Source organism: Panulirus ornatus, chromosome 43, assembly GCF_036320965.1.
Source record: "Panulirus ornatus isolate Po-2019 chromosome 43, ASM3632096v1, whole genome shotgun sequence".
Lineage (NCBI taxonomy): Eukaryota > Metazoa > Arthropoda > Malacostraca > Decapoda > Palinuridae > Panulirus > Panulirus ornatus.
The window spans coordinates 11489757-11495756 of NC_092266.1; the positions used below are offsets into that span (position 1 = coordinate 11489757).

Here is a 6000-nt window from a genome sequence, read left to right on the forward strand (position 1 = left end):
TTGTCATTACTCGTGGCCAGTCTGATGTATCTAACCCTCCAGGGAAAGGTAAGGTGATGAATGTGTTCACTTGATTATTTCTTTAGTCCAAGAGAATCTCCTTTAAGAAGAGGTAATGTTAAAGGCGTGCAAGGAACAGAGTGAATTGGAACGATGTGGTATACCGGGGTCGACGTGCTGTCAGTGGATTGAACCAGGGCATGTGAAGCGTCTAGGGTAAACCATGGAAATTTTTGTGGGGCCTGGAAACGGAAAGGGAGCTGTGGTTTTGGTGCATTGTACATAATAGCAAGAGACTTGAGTGTGAACGAATGTGGCCTTGTTGTCTTTTCCTAGCGCTACCTCGCGCGCGTGCGGGGTAGGGGGTTGTCATTTCATGTGTGGCGGTGTGGCGACGAGAGATAATGAATTCAGCAAGTATGAATTATGTACATGTGTATATATGTGTATGTCTGTGTATGTCTGTGTGTGTGTATATATATATATATATATATATATATATATATATATATATATATATATATATATATATATATACGTTGAGATGTATAGGTATGTATATGTGCGTGTGTGGACGTATATGTATATATATGTGTATGTGGGTGGGTTGGGCCATTTTTTCGTCTGTTTCCTTGCGCTACATCGCTAAAGCGGGAGACAGCGACAAAGGATAATATATATATATATATATATATATATATATATATATATATATATATATATATATATATATATATATATATATATATGAAACACGATAAGTTCCCAGATGCACTTTCGTGTAATGATCACTTGTTCACCAAATGGCGTCCTAGCTACGTCTCTTCGCTGTATATCAACTGACTGTTATATTCCTTTCTTGTATCTCTCCCTGATGATGTGATCATTAAACCAAAGTGCTCTTAGGAAAACTCATCGTGTTTTATTTCACTGTGGTAAGAAATGAATATATATATATATATATATATATATATATATATATATATATATATATATATATATATATATATATATATATAGGGAGCGGGTGGCTGGAAATCCTCCCCTCTCGATTTTTTTTTCTTAATTTTACAAACGAGGGAACAGAGAAGGGGGCCTGGTGAGGATATTCCCTCAAAAGCCCAGTCCTCTGTTCTTAACGCTACCTCGCTAATGCGGGAAATGGCGAATAGTATGGAAGATATATATATATATATATATATATATATATATATATATATATATATATATATATATATATATGGTCGTGAGAGTCTATATAATTTGTGAGGATTTATGAAATATGATTTGTGGCCTGTACTCACCGAGGATCTTAGAGATGGCCCCCGCTCCCGTCCCCTAGGACGCCATTTGGTAAACATGCGATTGGTCGGAACCGGTTTGATCGAGTAAGTGACGACATCTCCAATAAGATATACGCAAGATTACCGCGTGGTCGGTCGCTCCCTCCCTCCCTCCCTCCATTCCTTACGTGCCGTAGAAGGCGACTAAAGGGAACGAGAGCGGGGAGCTTGAAACCCTCCCCTCCATGTATTTTAACTTTGTAAAAGGGGAAACAGAAAAAGGAGTCACGCGGGGAGTGCTCATCCTCCTCGAAAGCTCAGATTGGGGTGTCTAAATGTGTGTGGATGTAAACAAGATGAGAGAAAGGAGAGATAGGTAGTATGTTTGAGGAAAGGAACCTGGATGTTTTGGCTCTGAGTGAAACGAAGCTCAAGGGTAAAGGGAAAGAGTGGTTTGGGAATGTCTTGGGAGTAAAGTCAGGGCGTAAGTGAGAGGAAATGAGCGAGGGAAGGAGAAGCACTACTCCTGAAACAGGAGTGGTGGGAGTATGTGATAGAGTGTAAGAAAGTATACTCTAGATTGATATGGGTAAAACTGAAAGTGGATGGAGAGAGATGGGTGATTATTGGTGCATATGCACCTGGGCATGAGAAGAAAGATCATGAGAGGCAAGTGTTTTGGGAGCAGCTGAATGAGTGTGTTAGTAGTTTTGATGCACGAGACCGGGTTATAGTGATGGGTGATTTGAATGCAAAGGTGAGTAATGTGGTAGTTGAGGGAAGAATTGGTGTACATGGGTTGTTCATTGTTGTAAACGGAAATGATGAAGAGCTTATAGATTTATGTGCTGAAAAAGGACTGGTGATTGGAAATACCTGGTTTAAAAAGAGAGATATACATAAGTATACGTATGTAAGTAGGAGAGATGGCCAGAGAGCGTTACTGGATTACGTGTTGATTGATAGGCGCGCGAAAGAGAGACTTTTGGATGTTAATGTGCTGAGAGGTGCAACTGGAGGGATGTCTGATCATTATCTTGTGGAGGCAAAGGTGAAGATTTGTTGAGGTTTTCAGAAAAGAAGAGAGAATGTTGGAGTGAAGAGAATGGTGAGAGTAAGTGAGCTTGGGAAGGAGACTTGTGTGAGGAAGTAGCAGGAGAGACTGAGTATAGAATGGAAAAAGGTGAGAACAAAGGACATAAGGGGAGTGGGGGAGGAATGGGATGTATTTAGGGAATCAGTGATGGCTTGCGCAAAAGATGCTTGTGGCATTAGAAGCGTGTGGGGTGGTTAGATTAGAAAGGGTAGTGGGTGGTGGGATGAAGAAGTATGATTATTAGTGAAAGAGAAGAGAGAGGCATTTGGACGATTTTTGCAGGGAAATAATGCGAATGAGTGGGAGATGTATAAAAGAAAGAGGCAGGAGGTCAGGAGAAAGGTGCAAGAGGTGAAAAAGAGGGCAAATGAGAGTTGGGGTGAGAGAGTATCATTAAACTTTAGAGAGAATAAAAAGATGTTTTGGAAGGAGGTAAATAAAGTGTGTAAGACAAGGGAACAAATGGGAACTTCAGTGAAGGGGGCTAATGGGAAGGTGATAACAAGTAGTGGTGATGTGAGGAGATGGAGTTAGTATTTTGAAGGTTTGATAAATGTGTTTGATGATAAAGTGGCAGATATAGGGTGTTTTGGTCGAGGTGGTGTGCAAAGTGAGAGGGTTAGGGATGATGATTTGGTAAACAGAAAAGAGGTAGTAAAAGCTTTGCGGAAGATGAAAGCCGGCAAGGCAGCGGGTTTAGATGGTATTGCAGTGGAATTTTTTAAAAAGGGGGTGACTATTGTTGACTGGTTGTTAAGGTTATCTAATGTATGTATGACTCATGGTGAGGTGCCTGAGGATTGGCGGAATGCTTGCATAGTGCCATTGTACACAGGCAAAGGGAATAAAAGTGAGTGCTTAAAGTACAGAGGTATAAGTTTGTTGAGTATTCCTGGGAAATTATATGGGAGGGTATTGATTGAGAGGGTGAAGGGATGTGCAAAGCATCAGATTGGGGAAGAGCAGTGTGGTTTCAGAAGTGGTAGAGGATGTGTGTATCAGATGTTTGTTTTGAAGAATGTATGTGAGATATACTTGGAAAAGCAAATGGATTTGTATGTAGCATTTATGGATCTGGAGAAGGCATATGATAGAGTTGATAGAGATGCTCTGTGCAAGGTATTAAGAATATATGTTGTGGGAGGCAAGTTGTTAGAAGCAGTGAAAAGTTTTTATCGAGGATGTAAGGCATGTGTACGTGTAGGAAGAGAGGAAAGTGATTGGTTCTCAGTGAATGTAGGTTTGTGGCAGGGGTGTGTGATGTCTCCATGGTTGTTTAATTTGTTTATTGGATGAGGTTGTTAGGGAGGTGAATGCAAGAGTTTTGGAAAGAGGGGCAAGTATGCAGTCTGTTGTGGATGAGAGAGCTTAGGAAGTGAATCAATTGTTGTTCACTGATGGTACAGCGCTGGTGGCTGATTCATGTGAGAAACTGCAGAAGCTGGTAACTGAGTTTGGTAAAGTGTGTGAAAGAAGGAAGATGAGAGTAAATGGGAATAAGAGTAAGGCTATTAGGTACAGTAGGGTTGAGGGACAAGTCAATTGCGAGGTAAGTTTGAATGGAGAAAAGCTGGAGGAAGTGGAGTGTTTTAGATATTTGGGAGTGGATTTGGCAGCGGATGGAACCATGGAAGTGGAAGTGAATCATAGGGTGGGGGAGGGGGCGAAAGTTCTGGGAGCGTTGAAGAATGTGTGGAAGTCGAGAACATTATCTCGGGAAGCAAAAATGATTGTGTTTGAAGGAATAGAGGTTCCAACAATGTTATATGGTTGTGAGGCGTGGGCTATAGGTAAAGTTGTGCAAGGGAGGGTGGATATGCTGGAAATGAGATGTTTGAGGACAATATGTGGTGTGAGGTAGTTTGATCGAGTAAGTAATGATAGGGTAAGAGAGATGTGTGGTAATAAAAAGAGTGTGGTTGAGAAAGCAGAAGAGGGTGTTTTGAAATGGTTTTGTCAAATGGAGAGAATGAGTGAGGAAAGATTGACCAAGAGGATATATGTGTCGGAGGTGGAGGGAACGAGAAGTGGGAGACCAAATTGGAGGTGGAAAGATGGAGTGAAAAAGATTTTGAGTGATCGGGGCCTGAACATGCAGGAGGGTGAAAGGCGTGCAAGGAATAGAGTGCATTAGAATGATGTGATATACTGGGGTCGACGTGCTGTCAGTGGATTGAACCAGGGCATGTGAAGCGTCTGGGGTAAACCATGGAAAGATGGGTGGGGCCTGGATGTGGAAAGGGAGCTGTGGTTTCGGTGCATTATTACATGACAGCTAGAGACTGAGTGTGAACGAATGGGGCCTTTGTTGCCTTTTCCCAGCGCTACCTCGCACACATGTGGGGGGAGGGGGGGGTTGTTATTCCATGTGTGGCGAGGTGGCGATGGGAATAAATAAAGGCAGACAGTATGTATAATGTACATGTGTATATATGTATATGTCTGTGTGTGTATATATATGTGTACATTGAGATGTATAGGTGTGTATATTTTGCGTGTGTGGACGTGTATGTATATACATGTGTATGGGGGTGGGTTGGGCCATTCTTTCGTCTGTTTCCTTGCGCTACCTCGCTAACGCGGGAGACAGCGACAAAGCAAAATATATATATATATATATATATATATATATATATATATATATATATATATATATATATATATATATATATCCCAGCCTGCACCAAATACTCGTTTTATCGACCAACCCCCAAGAATGGTTGAGCAGCTGGGTAGACTGTGGACTGATTGCCGCAACCAAGAATCGAACCAATGTGCTCGACCTTGGGCATTTTCTTTTCTTAGTACTGCTCATGTAAGCTTGTCGCAGAATATATATGAGACAAATTAAAGTCTTACTGAAAAATACATTACATTCTCTTATTCACCGGTTGAGCGATAGTTTTGAAGTATAGGCGATAGTTTTGAAGTATAGGGAATGGTTCTGAAGTATAGGCGATAGTTTTGAAGTATAGGGGATGGTTCTGAAGTATAGGCGATAGTTTTGAAGTATAGGGGATGGTTCTGAAGTATAGGCGATAGTTTTGAAGTATAGGCGATAGTTTTGAAGTATAGGGGATGGTTCTGAAGTATAGGCGATAGTTTTGAAGTATAGGCGATAGTTTTGAAGTATAGGGGATGGTTCTGAAGTATAGGCGATAGTTTTGAAGTATAGGCGATAGTTTTGAAGTATAGGCGATAGTTTTGAAGCATAGGCGATAGTTTTGAAGTATAGGCGATAGTTTTGAAGTATAGGCTATAGTTTTGAAGTGTAGGGAATGGTTCTGAAGTATAGGCGATAGTTTTGAAGTATAGGCGATAGTTTTGAAGTATAGGGGATGGTTCTGAAGTATAGGCGATAGTTTTGAAGTATAGGGGATGGTTCTGAAGTATAGGCGATAGTTTTGAAGTATAGGCGATAGTTTTGAAGTATAGGGGATGGTTCTGAAGTATAGGCGATAGTTTTGAAGTATAGGCGATAGTTTTGAAGTATAGGGGATGGTTCTGAAGTATAGGCGATAGTTTTGAAGTATAGGCGATAGTTTTGAAGTATCGATGATAGTTTTGAAGTAAAGTCGGTAGTTTTGAAGTAGAGGCGATGATTTTGAGGTTGTGCGCGGT

General features: G+C 40.9%; 1 protein-coding gene and 1 long non-coding RNA gene across 7 annotated transcripts in view; one reads left to right on the forward strand and one right to left on the reverse strand.

Annotated features, from left to right (window-relative positions):
• The window catches only part of LOC139762316 (organic cation transporter protein-like), a 346799-nt gene that overhangs the window by 117688 nt on the left and 223111 nt on the right, over positions 1-6000 (forward strand). The window lies entirely within an intron of this gene.
• Positions 1-6000, reverse strand: part of LOC139762317 (uncharacterized) — a 28597-nt gene that overhangs the window by 4105 nt on the left and 18492 nt on the right. The gene's annotated exons all lie outside the window — the stretch shown is intronic.